Genomic DNA, 18,984 nt, shown 5'->3' with positions numbered 1-18,984 from the left:
TTAATTCAAAATTGTTAATTCTTTCCTTTGATCGTGAACGGGTGTAATTTTCAGAACTTTCAAGATTTCCAAAAAGAATGTTGTTAACGGCTTTGAAATGTTGAATATTGTTAGGTCATGATAGGGGCGGATACGTATATATTAAACCTCTAAAAAATAGGCAAGCAAATAGACACCAAAAATAGGCATTATAAAATTTTAAAAAATCCCGCACCGTACGTGGCCGTGTTGGATGATTTCCCATCTCGGGTGAGTGAGGTAGGTAGGCCCGTGCCCCATGCGCGTGCACTCCGGCACAGCAAGGCCAGCAGTGGTGGCACACAGCATGACTGTTACAAATTAATTCTTTAAGAGGGCGGTGGAGTTTGGCGAAGGTCGCCGTGAAAAGCGCTTAAATTTAGCATGGGTGTTTTTGGTTTTTGTTGAATATAACGTTTTAGGACAAAAAATTGCCGGAAAACACGCAGTAAATGTGAACTTACTTTATGAAACTTTGAGTACATGACACATTTATGAAATTTCAGTTCGATAAATGTGCACAAATTTTATTATATTTTTTCAATTTCCCATAAGGAAATACGTAAATAAGCACAGAATGGTTATACGATTTGTGGGTAGCACCAACGAAAATGGCCATTATGATGCATACTAACGTAATGCTCAATCCTTTTATTACTAAGCTAGGGAGGGGTTTTCTTTCAAAAGTCACTTGCACAGCCCAAAATGATTGTTTAAAAATGTCATGTATTATCGACGGCGAAAGATACGGCCGCTTCAGCCGAATTTCATCCATCATAGTTCGCCACTTGGCCACTAGATGTCTCTGTTCGAAAATTGCCTCAGGCTTTCGGGAGGGCTAGTTCGCACGGGTGTTTGAATCCTCTGCACAGCTGGGTTCCGTCCACTCGTCAGAAGGTCCCGTAGCTGTCACAGCTTGAATTATTGCCTCTTTCCCAGCAAGAAACCAAGAAAGCAGGAAGACCATCCCTTCCTGTATGTTTAGGTGTAGAGAAGCAGAGGATATTTACCGTGAATTGGAATCAGTGACACTTTATATCGAACCCTACCGCCAAGGACGTATTTTGAAAGACTTATTAAGTTCAAAATAATGAAAATAACTAAATAATATAATAACTACAATAAAATATTGAAAATATACTTATTTAATAGATGGTTACCTATTTCCGCAGAACTTATTGGAAGGAAAGGCAAGGATTATGTTGGGATCATACGACTTTGAATGATAGTACCAAAGAAGATTTATATACATATAATAATATTCCTAAAATATTACCAGGAATTTTACTTTTCGTCAATTGAATCTAACATTCTTTTTTGCTATTCAATAAATATTCAATTCTTTATCTACTTCACATTAATTTCCTTGCCAGGACAGTTCCTTTATTTATTTTTATTACAAATTTTGCCGACCTTAACTACACGTAAGCTAGATAATGTTATATCACTATCATTATACCGCCTTTTTATCTATTCATATAATAAAAATATATTAATTAATTTGATTATGTCAATTAATACTACTTTAATTAATTTAATGTAACCGTACTTATTTTAACTTAACATTATTATTATTATTTTGAGACATTAGGTGAGAACCTCTCTCCGAAATATATACTAGATACGTGCCTGCCTACCGCATCCGATTTGAATAAAACGTAGAAAAGGCGGCGAGGGTGGGAAGTAGCGCTTCCTCTTTTCACATTTCGACAGTTTTTACCTGATATGTATTATTTTTTGAGTCAACGTTGTAGTCAGGAAATACATGTGTATATACACACATGCATACATAATTGATGATGATTCGCAAGGAAACTTCGTTAAATTCCCATGCTTGTTCCGTTCGCAAATCACATCCCCTCCAAGTTATAATAATATTGTCGTTGCTTACATATACATGTGTGTGTGTGTGTGTGTGTGTGTGTGTGTGTGTGTGTCATAGAACTTCATTACTTCCAAGCATAAACTTGATGTGGCTCTTACATAAACATCTGTTTTTGGAGTGGAACGATCACGGAAAGGTTTACACTGGCCTCCCCGAAGGCGCAGTGGTAGCGTCGTCGCCTTGTAATCAAGGGGTCCCGGGTTCGATACCCGGTGGAGGCACATAGTGGTTCGGATTCAACTTAAACTGTAGGTCCAGTCCCGATTAGCCTTACTGTGCATAAAGTGGACTTAAAAAACACTAAATCAACCAACCAACGAAATGGTTTACTGTTTCTTTGCAAATCTTCAATTAATGTAAAATTTAGTATAAAAACGTAATTTTGGCTGACTTGCTAACTTGAGATTTAAAGACAAATTATTATTTCGAATTCTTCATTAACAATAAAAAAGTGATATAAAATATTGGATAAAATTCTTGCCTTCGCTGAGAATCAAATTAGAGATTTAAAGGTTAGGAAAGGGAGGGAGAATTTCCTGGCTCCTTCCCCTTCAGTGTGAAAGGTGCCTCCTACGTTCTAGCTTCCATTCAAAATTTCTTCCTAGTTTCAGATTATTTTGCATCCCCTATAGCATAATGGTAAAGGTGACCCTTGTAATTTAAATTGTCCCGAGTTTGGTATCCGGTGGACGCCTAATAGTTAGTTCAACCCCACTATAAATGTAGATCCAGTCCCGATTAGTCTTATCTGTATATAAAGTATCAGAAACTCAAACTCAAGATACTCAAACGATTAGCATAGGGTGCAGTGCTGCTCAATCAAAATTAGGAAACAAAATCTTTTCAGTCAATAATAAACGTCGTGGTACGTACATTAAAATTTTGGTTTCAATTAGATATTCGACGTCGATCTTGTTCACCAGATTACCAATTGTGATAACTTTTCTCTTGTTTAAGAACTACACAATGAAACAAGTTGAAAACGTGAATTGGACAAGGTTTCTTCTCTAGAACTGATTTTTAAAAGACTATGTCTTAGAGATGCTCTGAATTGAACTCTATTCTTAAAACGCCAATCAGAATAAGGGATCAGCACTTACGTATATTTTGTCCCGCAGGCACGTGACCGGGGGGGGGGGTGAGGCTGAAGACCGTTCCGAAATCCTACAAATGTGTAATTAAAATAGGGTATAGCGGTGATTAATTTTACTTACATTAAACATCTTGTACAATAACATGTAATATACTGAGAAATTCATCTTCAGGGGTTCTATTCCCCACTTTTTCGCCCTTAGATGGCAGCTGCTGATAAGGGATGAGCCTTCCCCCCCGAAATAAAATTCTGGCTACGGGCCTGCTGTTCTGCATCGTGACTGTATGGTCCGATGAATCATGCTTTGGGCTCCGTCTACGGGACGCACGCAGGCTCGAGTCTCGTAGGGGAAACGTAACAACTTTTCTCCTCAGATTTCGGCCTGTGTATAGGACCGGTTGCCACCCACCATCGTGAGGAGATTGGGAAGCTATGAATGAGTCACGGAAACCTACAACAAAGATTAGGGGTTCGTCGTGCTGACCGCACGTAACTGGTTGAACTGGAAGTGAGGCCGGCAGTCGGTAGGTGGGCCCTGGTCCTCAGGGGCTGTAGCACCACGGTTTTACTTACCTTAATTGGCGTAGCCATGTGTGGCTCCACAGAGGCTCGGCCTCTCCTCGAAATTCTGTCACTTTATTTTGACCAATTCACTGGGAATTTTTTTAAGAGTACTTTGTAACACGTATAGAGCTGATCTCGAAGATCATACTATAATTAGTTAGACTGAAATTTCACTTGGGAAACAACCAATTAACATTGGGAAAAATCACAATAGGAGATAGCAACTAATGTGATGCAGGAACTTGTTAAATGCAACTGGTCATATGTTTCCACAGGGGATTCACATCACCACTGAGAGTTTGTCCCCACCCTTGGCCGATTAGCCGGCCCCCGTGGCGGAGTGGTTATCTCATTTCGCTACGACGCCAGTGGTCCCTGGTTCGAATCCGGTCCTGGCATACGTGTTCTTTGCGAGCGTCTCTTCATCAATTTCATCGTATCATTATTAGCCAAGAGTGGCAGAAAGGCGAAGTAAAATAAACAAAATCAATCAATCTTGGCCGATTAAAGCTGCTGTGAACTCCAACGATGAGAACTGTGCAAAGGGACTTAATTCAGATCATAACGAAGAAAACTACTTCATCAAAGTGAAAGTTCAATATTAAACTATTGTTTCCTGACATCTTTCTCACTACTGTACATTTTGTTACATTGTTTTGTCCGTCTTTCTCCTTTTCAGTTTTTCCATATGTTATTACGCATGTCCCGGTTTCGTCTTTTTAAATTCCAGGTAGTTTCGCTCCGGCCCATCTCTAAGGGACTCTATTCGTTAATAGTTGAAATAATAATTGTTACTAATTTTTGCCTTATTATTATTATTATTATATATCGATTTTGTATAAAAAACACCCCCTTAAAAAAAATACTTTCTTTCAACTGATATTCTCTACCTCCTTCTTTACTCTCAATTGATAATTCCAAATTCAACAAGAAAATTCAACATAATTATAGTAATCACTGTAATCAACCAAATTTATTCAATCAAAACTTCAGTGATGAAGGTTCTGTCTCGGGAGCCTGCCACTCTTCTCGCTCCATGCAAGAGTCAGCCAGCAAGTAGTGAAATGCGAATTGCTTTGCCAGTGGAGAAATTTTAGCCTCCGAAACCAGAATGAAGAGAAACAGGTGGGTGCCCTTTTCCTGGAAACCTCACTGCGGGAGTGACGGAGGAGGGGAGGAGCTGGTGAAAGGAGGAAGCGGAAGGTTCTCTGGCATCTGGTTTAGGACAGCCGAAAAGAATTCCTAGTCCCCTGATATGTCGCTAGGTGGCTCTGTATCGCATCGGGCCAGGAAACTACTTTCATGCCAACCTCCAGCCCAGTCCTTTTCGTTTCTCATTATTTCTTCCGAGTTGCCTCAACAGAATATCAACCTGCAAGCCTCCAAGTTTCGTCCTTTTCCGATATGGGGCAATCAAGAACCTCTCGCGGCGTGTTGACAAAACATCTGCGTAGTATCACCCTGGCCATCCTGTAGCCTGAGTACAATGCCACCAGGAGCCCGAGAAATCCCCCGACGACCTTGAAGGGTCCAATGGGAGGGCGATTGCGTTGGGGCAAATTTTGTTTTCCAACCCGTAAGGGATGGAAGAAAGCCGAAAGTGCCATCGGTTCATCTGCTGATGTCCTCAGTGTTGCGAACTGCACGATCAAGTGTCCAAGTGTACTGTATACTGTCAGCAATGTAGCATATCCACCAAGCTAGTTAAAATTTATATTCATAAATAAACTATAAAGTTTCAAGACACAATAAATATGATAGCTGACGTACGGATGACATATTATATGTGAAGATAAACGTTTCCGAGCGTTCGGTCTATTAAGGCAGCCAACATGTCCATGGACACATCCGCCAAATAGAGTTGGTAAAACTCGCTGGCCGCTGTCACACTTTTTTCAAGCGCTTTGCGAGGTGAAAAGTTACTGTTTTTCGGGCGGGTGAATTTCTATTTGCTGTTGCTCCAAATACTTTAGTGTTGGCATTGTTTACTATTTACTACGGAAAGAACTACGTGGTGCCAAAGTGGATTTTTGAATATTGCAATGTGTAAAAATCTTGAAAATTGTTTCAATTATCCGCGATCGTCTGTTGCATACGTTTGACAACAGACCAACTGAAATTCGAAAAAATGAACAACTGCTCCAGGACATTCATCTTTCCCTTAGAGACGTAATGGAAACAGTACCAGGTAGAGTGCTCATTTTTTCATTATAACGTAGCATGAAGAAGCAATGAATTCTTGGTTCTCTTAATTTTTCTGGATCTGCTTCCCCATCGGAAAATGTCACCGCACGCCACTGCCGTGCTCTCAATGGGCTGTTGGGTCACGGGTTATTATAAAATAAAAATGCTTCAAAATAGGCAGTAAATATGAACATGTAATTCCAGTTTCCTTTCCTAACTTTCACACTTATTTGCACACAGAAAATACAAAGTGTATTGAATACTCAATTTTCATTTTTATCAATTTTAAACATCGAAATATACTGATACGAATTTTTCGTATGCCTTAAGAAATTAATCTCTATGGGAGATTAAACACTAAAGTTACAAGCGACACATGTCCCTTTGGAACAAAGCAATCAAAAGCAACGTTTCACAGCTATGCGGCGTGACAAGCAGCACACGACTGCATTCGATTGGTGAAATCCTCAAGCAACATGTACCGCGTGTCGAATGTCGCTTCGGTGTGAAATCTCCTCATGAAGGACAAAAATCGTCCCGAATTTATAACTCGGAGAAAGTCTCTCGCACGTTTCTTCGTAATGCATTTACATTTTGAAAGTCAGTGCTTGTAACCGTAAAGGGTGCGGACAGAAGGATGTATCCAGCATGCAGTGGCGTCACCGACGTACGCAGTGGGAGCTGAAGGGGCTGCTGCCTCCTCCGAAATTTTGAGATTTTCTTCTCAATGAAACAAAGAACTCTGGAAAACCTAAAGTGGTAAATGAAAACCCTTCCCAAGATGACACCCGATTACCATTTCCGTCACTGAACAACTTTCAAATCAAAAGTTAAAAAAGTAATCACGCGGGCTATGAAGTTCATGAAAAATCATACTTTTTTGTGAGCCTGATATCAGTTCCGTTTCCCTTCAGTTAGAACAAGAAAACATTGTTTTTATTTTACATTTTTCGGCTTTTTTTTCTTTTAGGGCATTTTTTTCAGCATTTTTTGACGTTTTGTATTTTTCTTCATTTTTGAAATTAATTTTTCTCTTTCGTTTAAGTGCACTTACTGGCAAAACTTGTAGTATATTTAAATTTCCTGACATAGTTTACTTGCAAGTTTGCCATTAATAAAAAATACGGTCAATGCCAAAGCACAATATTATTTTATTATTTTTAACTGAAATGTTTGGTAATACAGGTTAAAAATACAGATACATTAGGTTCATTGAGCTAATGTCAATGTAGGAGACGGGTGAGAAACGTTTCGCTTCAGTGGTTGAAGGCGTTTAGTGCTGTACTTCGGATCTCGCCACCGGTGATTCCAGATTCGAGTCCTGGCATATGCACATGTTCCGCACATTGTACAGACAACGGCAAAGATAATAGTAGGGAAATGCTCCATCACTATCTTCATTCTTTTTTAATCTAATACATCCTGTGTTATTTTAAAAAACAGAATTCTGTTCATGCGAAGCAGATGTTTTCCTCTGCTTATTGACGTTCTTATTCCAATTCGCGATCATCATATTGTAAAGTAAAAAGTAAAGTGCTCCCCTGTGCTTAGCAGCACGCCATGAAGTCGTGAGTGGGGGTGATGTGATCAGCATCACGCCTCTGACCGCCTTTACCCCCCAGGGTTTCCCCCAGGTACCCATGTTATTCGACGCTGGGTGGGCGCCGGGGCCGCTTCCATCGTTAGAAAAGTTCTCGGATTTGAACCGGCCGGGGATCGAACCCGGGACCTTGAGCATGGTAGTCAGACGCGTTACCGACTGAGCCACCGCGGCTAAGATCATCATATTGTAGAAAAGGAAAACAGACTGGAAGAAAATGATGATGGACAATTAGCATACCATTTATTTTGCCATTGGGTGTACGTTATCTAATCTGCATTCATCAATTCCATGTAATCATCCTCGTCGTCACAGAAGCGACGTTAAATAAAAAGATAAAAAGATCCATTGAATCTTCCGACGATCGGATCTAAGTATGTTGGATATGGAAATTATACCGTATTGCCTCTTGATTATTTATATGATGACATTGGGAAGAAAATGAAGGAGGGGGATTTAGTGATAAATTCTGGTATTGACAAGTGCTAATGGGGGTCTTTGTTCATAGCTTGCACGCTATGCTTACTTTTGGTAACATAATTTTGTACTTTGAAAGATAAATTCATTTGGAGAATCTATTATGACACTGCAGGTTGTTTTCTGCTATATAAACTGTTGAGGCAACAGGAAATATTTCACCGTGATTTTTTCAGGACGAGGATAGTAATTCTATAATATTTAGTTTCTTGAAATTTAGATGAATATAAATCCTAACCTACTTCAGTAGTGGCGGAAAAAGGGGGTTATTACCCACAACTTTTGTCCCTGCAGACACGGGCGCCGACTTGTCAAAATTATTTGGGGGGGGGCTCTGATCACTGAAATAAATTAATGAATGACTCACTCTCTCCCTTTTTTAAGTTTTAGCCTCAGTGTTCGGAATCTCATAAAAGCTAGGGGTGTGCGGGATCCCGAAATGTCAGGACCGGGATCGGGAAAAAAAATTCCCGTTCCGATCCGGACTTCGGGAAATGATTCCCGAATTTTCGGGATCCCGTGCAGTCGGGAAATACCGAATGCTCATTTGAAAATGTCGTTATTTCTCGACGTTTTCTGCATTGTCAATTTCTGGAACTTACCGTAAATGGTTAGTTATTAATCCAGAAATCACTTGAAGTGAAAATGACGTGTATAATTCGAGATTTTCAGAGCTTAGGAAAATTCTGAACATTTCCCGACTCAGTAGGGAAATTGAAAATTTTTTTCCGTCCCGTTCCCGTCCCGCACACCCTTAATAAAAGCCCATGAATTCCTCAAAAATATCATTTTTTTATTCACAGTTCGAATGCAGAATATTAATTGTCCACGGATGGATATGTCACAAGTTTCGTCAACCATAATAGCAAAATATTCCCGAATTTTATTATCTGCTACCACGGAGCGTAAAAGAGACCTCCCTAATATATCAATGATCTCGTTCTGAATGTCATGCGAGAGCCATTTGTAGCCCAAACGTCCCATCCACTACCCTAGTTCATGCACATCGTCTTTTGAAACTCTTTTTTAGTCAAAATGTTACCAATACTCATAATTACATACTTAGTATATACTAGTAATAAATCATGCGTTTTGCTGTCTCTGGTCATAGCCTCCCCAAAGATGATGGTTTAGCGGTTTCAGCCCCCAAAGTTGATGGTCTAGAAAATTTTAAATGTGTATTAAAAGTTAAGTTCATATGGCACAATTCAGAGTAAACTTTACAAGAGAAGCAAAATAATACATTAGATCCTCTTAAGCAAAATTATTTGGGGTGATCTGCCCCCACATTGTTAATATTGGGGTTCTAGAGCCCTCCCAAGCCCCATGGAGTCGGCGACTATGCCTGCAGTAGAGGTGTGCGGGATCCCGAAAAGTCGGGACCGGGATCGGGAAAGAAAATTTCCGTCCCGATCCCGACTTCCGGAAATGACTTCCCGACTTTTTGGTATCCCAAGCAGTCTGGAAATTTCGAATGGTCATTTTAAAACGTCGTCAATTCTAGACGTTATCTGCATTGTGGTTTTGTACCGGAAGTGCAAAAACAAGCACTTAAGATGGAAATTACGGGTAGAATTCGAAATTTCAAGAGCTTTGGGTAATTTCGAACACATCCCGTCCCGAAAATTTTCCGACTTTTTCGGGAAATTGAGAATTTTCCCCGTCCCGAATGTCGGGATTTAAAGAATTTCCCGTCTCGACCCAAAAAATTCTGTCCCGCACACCCCTTCCCTGTAGTATGGTAAACCTATCTCCAAAGGTAAATAAACTGTCCTTGTCGCCATTGTACTCATAAAAATGAGTATTTTTTTCTCTTTAACGACTTTAAGTATAATTTACTGGGAAAAGGTTGAATTTGTTTTGTTTAAAACATGTTTTTTTAAACTCATGTTTAAAACAAAAAAAACATGTTTTAAACAACAAAAAAAAAAACCAGTTTGTTTTGTTCTTTTTAAAAAAACACAAATTTTGCCAACCCTGCAGATATCAAAATATTTCATAATAATTTGTTACATTTTATATTATTCACACTATCCGATAAGGATAAAGATCGATAGGCACACAAAAAAAACCTCTCCAAATGGGCAGTGGCGGATTAAGGAGTGTGCTATTGACGCTGCAGCATTAGGCCCATTCCTGAAATAGGCCCAGATGAAAACAGACGAGAATTTTCCGAAAGCTGAACAGTTTTCTTTTGCTATATTAACCTGAATATAAATCTTAGAATGAAATTTGGAGCCCCAATTTCGGACACATAGACACAGCGTTACTTATTATACAGTTACTATTATTCTTTGGGCTGTGACATAACCATGACGTCGTTGTGTTTATTGTTCACCGAAGATTTCAAGTTAATGCTTTCAATTTTTAAACAGTTTACTTAATAGCAGCAACAGGCCCAATTTAGTCTTAATCCGGCCCTGGAAATGGATTAGCAGCGCAATAAAGCAAGGAAAAATGCAAAATAGGCACTAAAAGTGATGAACATCAGTGCCGTGCGGTGTGTAGGCTACCAATGCACAGGGTCTCGCGCTTTTAGGGACCACGCACTTCCGAAATATTTACCATACATAATATTGTTTTCTTTATAAATAAAAATATCTATACTAATTTCATGTGCAAGCGCGATCACATTAGAACAGGAGAAAGGAAACAAAAGAAGCCTACGTTAGCAATGCCTATTTTGTATTTTTCGTTGCTTTCTTGCGTACCCATTTGTCTTGTTTTGTTTTTTACGCATTGCACATTTCGTGGCATTTAGGCAATGTAAGTCCTTTGGTGGTTCACAAAAAATCCTTGTGCTGAGTTGGAGGGGGATAATAATTACTCAATATTAATAATCATGTTGGTTTTAGTGTAGAATTTTACGACGAATTTCAGATGTCTATATTTTCACTTTTCCCATGAAAAGGGTCTAGTTCGCACAGTGCCTCGCGTTTCCTAACAGCGGCTCTCATGAACATCGCCAGCTTTGTTATTATTTTCGCGGATTAGGCACTCAAAAAGCAGTTATCTTGTAAATAGGCACCTATAAAACAGAAATGAGCAAAGACCGCCACTATATTCCTCTCAGAAATGGCTCGAAACTGTTTTTAAGTAATACTACAGCGTCTTGAATAACGCAGTGTGGAAAACGATCCAAGAAACTGGTTCCCCGAGACGATGACAAGTAGATGGCAGTGCGATCGACCCAGGTGCTAATTTTGTTATGAAAGTAATGCGGCTTAGTTAGTTTTTGGAATATAATGTGTAGATTTGTTTCTCTAGAAAGGCGGTGAGTGAATTGATGGAAACAGTTATATTTGTGGAGTGATTTGCAGTCACGAAATGGCATTAATTTGGAAAGAAAAGTAAAATAAAATTAATAAATAAATAGCATGGGTAACACAAGAAGAAACATCGCAATGTGATTCCGGACGTCAGGTCTTGGACGGTGTATTAGAGGTTATTTTTCTATGTTATTAGAATATAACTAGTATCGTGAGAGATATTTCATACCGAGGCGACAAACCACAAATGTCGTTTGAAAGCGAGCAGTCGGAAAGCAATGCAGCCTTTCGAACCTTAGGGACAAAAGCTCTGACTGCACCGTTTCCTCAAGGAGATTTTACACCAAAGCGATACGCGACAAACGATACGAGGATTTCACACCAAAGCGACACGGGTCATTCGGTCCAAGGCAACTTTTCATACCGAAGTGACACATGTTGCTTGGAAAGGAGCCAATGAAGAGCAACATTTCACATCGTAGCGGCATGACGGGAAGCACAGGCCAGCGTTCGGTTGGTGAAATCCTCAAGCGATAAGTGTCGCGTGCCGCTTGTCGCTTTGGTGCGCAATCTCACTAAAGCAAGACACTCATTGCATCGCGTATGCGCGAACAACAAACCACGACAACATGTTGCAAGTTATTGAGGAAATGACCCAGTTTGAGCGACGCAGAAGCGACAAAGCGACACGTGTGGCTTATTGTGTCGCCTAGATCTGTTGTTGTAATGTGTGGTTTATCGTGTCGCCTATCTGTTGTTCGCAAGCAACGCTTGCTAATAGACTGAAGGCACCATGTCGCTTGTCACTTAGTTGGGAACTCCCCCTGTAGCGCGTCGCTTCGGTCTCAGCACCCTTCCTTTAAGGAGCTTTCCGACCGAAGTAACAAGTAGCACGCGAATACGCCATATGAACGCGTCGTTTGCTGTTTGGACCCTCATGTGTAATGAATGCTATTTTACAGTCTGGAAGTGTGTGTCACTAGTGTGACAGTGTGAACATCCCGTGTCGCTTGTCCCATTGGTTTGAAAGTTGCCTTACACTCATGTCGATGGCACTAAGAAAGTTTTGTGGGGTTCCCCTTGTCGTTTCATGCAATCATCATTATTATCATCGCCGCGATTAGTTTAAATCGGAAGAAAAGAGACAGTAAATATCCTAAATACAAATGCTTCAGTGTGTATATCTTTAAAAGAAATGATGATGATGATAATAATAATGAACCTAATTCATACACAAAAATTTAGTTGCCAAGAACAATCCACGCGTATTTTTTCTCCCGTATTATTAACGAAAGTATGACGATAACAGGACGTGGTCGACTGTCTAGAATGTTCGTTAATATCTTCGCGACCACTGTACCAAATATCATAGCAATTACCACATTCATAGAAATGCTTCATGTAAAAGAATCAGACGTTGCAGCGTCGAACACCAAGCACCGGGGTCAACACCAGCGTCTCTAGCGGATCATTTTCGAGTGGAACCAGCCAGAGAGCGCAGAACAGTACCGTTTTCCACACTACGTTATTCAAGGCGCTGTAGTAATACATTTTCAAGCCACGGTAGAGAAAATCCACAGACCAGTGGCGGCCATTAGTGGGGTCATTTGCCCCCACTTTTTGCCGATTTTACCCCCGTACTATGCTAAACAACTGTCCTTGCCCCCAAGTTTTGGCACCTTGGCCCCCTCCCCCTCATAGTTTTGGAACCCGATCGCCCTCACTGCCTCAGACTATTTGTGGCATATTATTGCATAATACTATGAACCAAATCACCGAGTTTAACTAACAAAAAATGCAAATAAGAAAGTAAAAAGAGGCCTTAAGAAATGAAAAATTTAATATCATACTTTTATGCAGAGCTAGAGGTGTGCGGGATCCCGGACCAGCGAGGGAAGAAAATATCCAGTCCAGATCCCGACGTCGGGAAATGATTTCCCGATTTTTCTGGATCCCGAAAAGTTTATATTTATGTTTATATATATATATCAACATATTTTTCTTGAGAATAAAAGGAGCAATAATTGGAGGGTAAACTATACTATGTAATGATAGTTTTTCTTAAATGTTCCTGCTACCCACGTGGAAGAGCAGGACCCCATGGCAGAGTGGTAATCACATTGCGCTACCACGCCAGGAGTCCTGGCTTCGAATCCCGGCCTGGCATGGATGTTTGTGAGTGTCCATTCATCATATCAACACCGATTCCCATCTTCGCAAATTAGCCAAAAGTGGCACAAAAGGTGAAGTAAAATAAAGATTAATGAAAGGAGGTCTTACACGTTGCGTGTTCTCATGAACTCATGTCAAATCAAAAATATTTCTGTTGCTGATTACATTTTAAAAATTAAAATGGAATTAATCATATGTATTGAAATTAACTATAATGTGTTGTGCAAAATGGGAATAACATAAAAATGTGATATTTATCAATTTTACCTTCTTAGCCCTTAAACGGAATATTAATTGGAGGTAATGTTTGCTTGAACCTTGGCATGGCCGTAGGCAGGAAACATTTTCGGGGGGGGGTTCATTCATAATTGTTCTCATGGGCGTCGCCAGAAATTTGAATAATAGAAATAACAACAATAATTATACAATATTTATTAAAATTTAATAATAATGAAACAAATTTATTCCATAATATAATAATAATTATTATTATTATTATATCCATGAGGGGGCCTTACTCAATCCAGCAGATGATTGAATATCCAGCACAAGTTTTTTTTTTTTTTTAACGTTTCATACAGTGTGTACTGAAATGCACAATTATTATACTTTGTTATTATATTTTAGATAACTTAAAAAAAAGCTTTAAAAGTTACTTGGAAATTTTAGTCATAAAGTTTTTGTTGTTTGACCTTAAAACTAAATTTTTGGCATTTGCAAAAGTGTGGAACCAGTTATTCTTTTAAAAATAGCCTGGTGCATGGATTGTAACCTCAATCGCGAACATAATGTGCTAGGAAACTGGAGATCCTAGGTTTGAACTCCTATCAAGGGGGATTTTCGACTTTTTCGGACAGGCAATTTAAAAGTTGGAAAGGGAATTTTCAGTCTATATTCCTTGTGACGCAGGAACAACACTGGAAAGAGGACAGCAGAAGTGAAAATGGAGGGGTCGCGGGTGGGCTACGATTCCGAGAATAAATCCTGTTTCACTCAAGTTTCAGAATTCCAAATGTATGAAAATTATAACTCCATCGTTTCAACATTGTCTCTTTGTATTTTTGTGATGGTTCAAAAAAAAAATTAAAATGAGTTACAGATTTTGGTTTCTGAACTTCCACTAATCCAAAATGTCAGAAGTTTCGGGGGGGAAGGGTTGAACCCTAGAAACTCCCCCTCTAAATATGGCCATGAACCTTGGGGATAGCTGGGGGATGCTTGTATAGTATAAATGAGAAACGGGTGGAGTGATGCTTTACATAAGTTTTGCTGTTGTGAATGCTTCCCTGAAGACACAGTGGAAATGTTGTCACTTTGTAATGAAAGGGCCCCAGGTTCAATAACCAAATGGCTCGGATCCAGTCTTGATTAGCTTATCTCTGTATAACGTGGACTCAAAACAAAAACTACGAAAGATGACTCGTTGGGAGAATGAGATCCTCCTGTTCCTCCATTCCCCAAACTGCCCATGATCATTCATCATTCTTCCTCATTCTCACAATTAGCCAAACATGGTAGAAACCGACTACAGATAAAGAGAATTACTAAATAAGCCATTCATCTTGGGTCTAATGATTAGCGAAAGTTACATAAAAGCGACGTAAAAGTAGGGAAAATACATAAATTTGGAAACTGTATATTAACCAAAGAGAATTTTCATTTCTGCAGAAAAGTCAATAACTTGAACGTGCTTTATTACAATATCAAAAAATGTATTGAGGAAATTGACATGTAAAAGCCAAGTGTCCTAAACATATTGTAATTTTAAAATTTGTAAACAAATATTGTGACGAAAATAATTGTCATTCCAAAGTGAATGTCTATCGTTCTTGGAACAATAATATGTTGCTGGTGAGATGCTATATACACTGACAATGATCAATGCTGTTATCGCACTGAGGCATTGATTGATGTCACTCTTGTTTGGCCTTTATAGCGGAAAATTGATCGCTCGCTCATTTTTGAACTGTGTTTTACACAGTAATTAATAACATTTTGCAGTCTCTTGCACCATGGATATCCACAGGATTTGTTCCAGGGCTGCTGTAAACAAGGAATTTTTTAAGGGGTGCCGCAAAGCAGCATTCTCCTCAAAATAGCAATGCAGCTAAAAGAACGTAGCTGTTAGCCAGAATATATTCATATATGTTAGTTAGTTATCTGAATATTATAATTATTCAGATGTTAAAGAAATAAATTACATGGATATCTATAATCTGCGATATCAAGATATTCATAATCTAGATTGTCCATATTTCCATGTAATAAACTTTTTGTCTTTGAACCTCCTGCAAAAGTAACCGTTATTGTCGATTTTGTATGCTCTTGCCACATTCAAAACTCACCTCAAAATGCTAAGAAGAAATGTAGCTGTAGCAAATTTTGTAGCTTCACTACAGCTACCATTTTTAAAATAGAGCGGTGCTACAGCTGCAGCTACAAATTTTGTAGTTAGCTACAGTAGCGCACTACTTCTGACCACTGAGTTGGAGCAACTCACTACATGATAAATACCATTTGAAATGTTACAAAATAAATAATCAATCTGCAAATCACTACAAATTGTGCATAATTCTTTCTGGTCGATGAAAAATCCACAAAATGAAACATATTTTTCTGTATTGTTTAGAACTAATAAGTACACACACAGATACACTCTCTCACATGGCTCATACGTATGTGTAAGTGTTGGTGAGCTGTCCTGCAGTAAGCATGATGGAAATAAGTCAAATTTAACCCTTAAAAGGCCAGCCAACAATTATTATGTGAAAGGCCACTTGCGGTCAAACTTGACCTCATTGTGAAAATGAATCCGGCTTTTTAAAAAAACACATCATTTTACATCCCAAGATGAGAGAAATAAGCAACAATGAGATGACTGTGTTTTGAACTATATTTGAATTTCGGCTTAACGTTCAATATTCACTTTTGTATGCAATATAGCTAACAAATGACAGAACGATTTGAATATATTTTAATTTTTATATATACATGTGGGGTGTATTTTTGGAATCATCCCATGCTCTTACTGTTGGTGGCTGGCAATAACTAGGGAACGGAACTTTAGGTAAATAAATGTTTCTTCTGCGATAAGACAGACCTCCTCGTTTTTGCCAAAATTCTGATCATAGCCTTATATGTCAACACAGCAAATTTTATTTTACATAAAAAGACATATTTTCCAGTTTTCCGTATGTAAATACATATTTTGCGAATTTTCATTTTAAATACATAAAATCGCTCATTGACTTCAGCTAACTCGAAATCCTCGAAGGAAAAAATATTTATTCTCCGCACCTCTCTTTCCTATCGAGTGTGTTAGGTTTGCTTTGTCTTTGAACACGCTCCCTGGCAGACTTCTGTCGCCTCGCCTACGGTCCTATTGGGGGAAATAATTACCCCCCTTGGATCTAATGCACAAGTGCTAATGTCTAAATGTACAGACATTTTTGGGCAAAAACAAGGTTTTCAAACGTTGTACCAAATTGCACGTGTTTTGGAAGGTTAAGTAGAGGAAGAGGAAGCTTTGGAAAACTTCAGCGTTAGTGGCATTTCGTGCTTCAAATATGCAAGAATTGTATCTTGTGACATGGAGCGATCTTTCTCACAATATAAGATACTTTTTAGAGATAATCGTCACAGATTTACAATGGAGAATTTGCAAAAAACTATGGTGACCCACTGCAACTCTTCCAAAAAATAGCTCACTAAGAGGTAAGCATTTAGAAACTGATTTCAGGTGTTTTAAAAATGCATGTAATATTTTGTTTTTGTTACCAAATGGTTTTAATTTTGGTCACATATTTTCAACATTTATGACACATAAAAAAAAAAATATTTCTGAGTTTTTTAGCACATAAAGTTCCGTTCCTTAGTAATAACGCTGGTCCTGTTTTAATTTGAATTATTTTTTAGCAAGGATTCCATCCTAAAACAGCCTGTAGCTTTGTTTCACATACAGGCCATTCGGTTTAGCTTGAGCTCTGGCCTTCAGTTCCGCAGAAGCCTGCCGTCAGCACGACGATGCGAGAGCTCAACTGAGAGCAGAGTTGCTAACTGGCTTAACAATTACCTACGTCCATAATCTGACTTCGGAGCTTATTAGTAGGTGAGTTTGGTACTTACTAGTTCAAGGAAAAGAATGACAGAGGATTCTTTTTGTCGGTGAAACCCCATTGTTTATACCCCTCGGTGAAAGAGGCATCCTCCTTCTCCTCCTCTTCCTCTTGGGGAGGGGAGAAGGCAGATTGTGTTACCACGATTAAGGTGATTGTTGATCTGTGTTGCTTAGGGCGATTTATTCAACGGAAGCAGAGGTGAAAACTGGAATGAACGATTCATAGTCAGAGTAGAGAAATTATCTTAACGTGCATAAGTTTATGAAGAAAGAAGCTGACAGTGGTCTTGTGTTGAACGTGAAACAAGTGCAAAAGCGTGTTTCCGCAGCTACTGAAATGTCAGTAACATGGCCACAAGCAGATAAAAATTTCGGGGGTGGTTCACTCATAATTGTTCCCATGTGCGTTGCCAAGAAATTTGAATAATCAAAATAAAAACAATAATAATTATTAAATAATAATAATAATTAAAATTTCATAATAATAAACTTCTCTTTTCTAAATGTATTATTATTATTATTGCTGTCCTTATATACTTGAGGAGACTTTTCTACTCCATCCATGAGAAGTGTGAATATGCAGCAAAGCTGTTTTTATTATTTTCGTTTTGTACGTTTCATGCAGCATGTACTGAAATGCACAGTTATTATAGTATTTCGTTATTAAATTTTAGATACCTTCAGGGAAAAGCTTTAAAAGTAAGAGAAATTTTAGTCATAAAGTTTATGTTGTTTGACCATTCTCAAAACTTAATTTTTGGAATTTTGGATTAAATGTTAAAAGATAACCTGGTGCCTGTATTGTAGGCCCAATTTTTCGATCTAACGTGGTTTTTCTTTGGTTATTCTGTTTGAATACTAACTAACTGGACTTTATTTCCGTTATTACAATAAAACTAACGAATGTTCTGCTATTTTGTAACTTGCAATAAACAATGTCAATTCAGGGGGGGGGGGGTTCTATGGACCAGTTTGATCCCACTTTTCGACGCTCATATTGTTCCTATACTTACCAAACAGCATTATATAAAGCCACTATGCACTATACAAGTATGTCCTTTATAGGACCGCATAGAAGGTTAAATATATGTACTATATCGACTGCTGGGTGAAGCTATGAAGCTGGATATCCTAGGTTTGAACTCTTATCAAGGGGGATTTAAACGCATATCGAACAGGGAACTAAAAAGTTGGAACGGGAATTTTGGTAAAAAATAAAACATTCAAATGCTGATCAAGGCAAATTTATTTTATAAAAATAATATATACACTAAAAACGTAATGTTTCCACCCTCTGAAAGGGTGTTCTTCAGCCAAAGATTCACAATAAATTGAAACAGATATTTGTCTGAAGAAGACCCTGTTCGAGGGTGGAAATGATACGTTTTTAGTATATATTTCTTTATACAATAAATCTGCCTTGGTCAGCATTTGAATGCTTGATTAACATGGAAACAAGGCTTAACAGTGTTACCATTGGGAATTTTGGAACAATCACAAGGGAATTTTCAGTCAGATCCAGAACAGTACTGGAAAGAGGACAGCAGAAGTGAAAATGAAGGGGTTGCAGGTGAGCTGCAAGAATTAAAACCAGTTTCCCTCAAA

The sequence above is a fragment of the Lepisma saccharinum genome, chromosome 12 (assembly GCF_977018435.1).
Source record: "Lepisma saccharinum chromosome 12, izLepSacc3.1, whole genome shotgun sequence".
In the NCBI taxonomy this organism is placed as follows: Eukaryota; Metazoa; Arthropoda; class Insecta; order Zygentoma; family Lepismatidae; genus Lepisma; species Lepisma saccharinum.
This window is presented reverse-complemented; position numbering follows the sequence as displayed.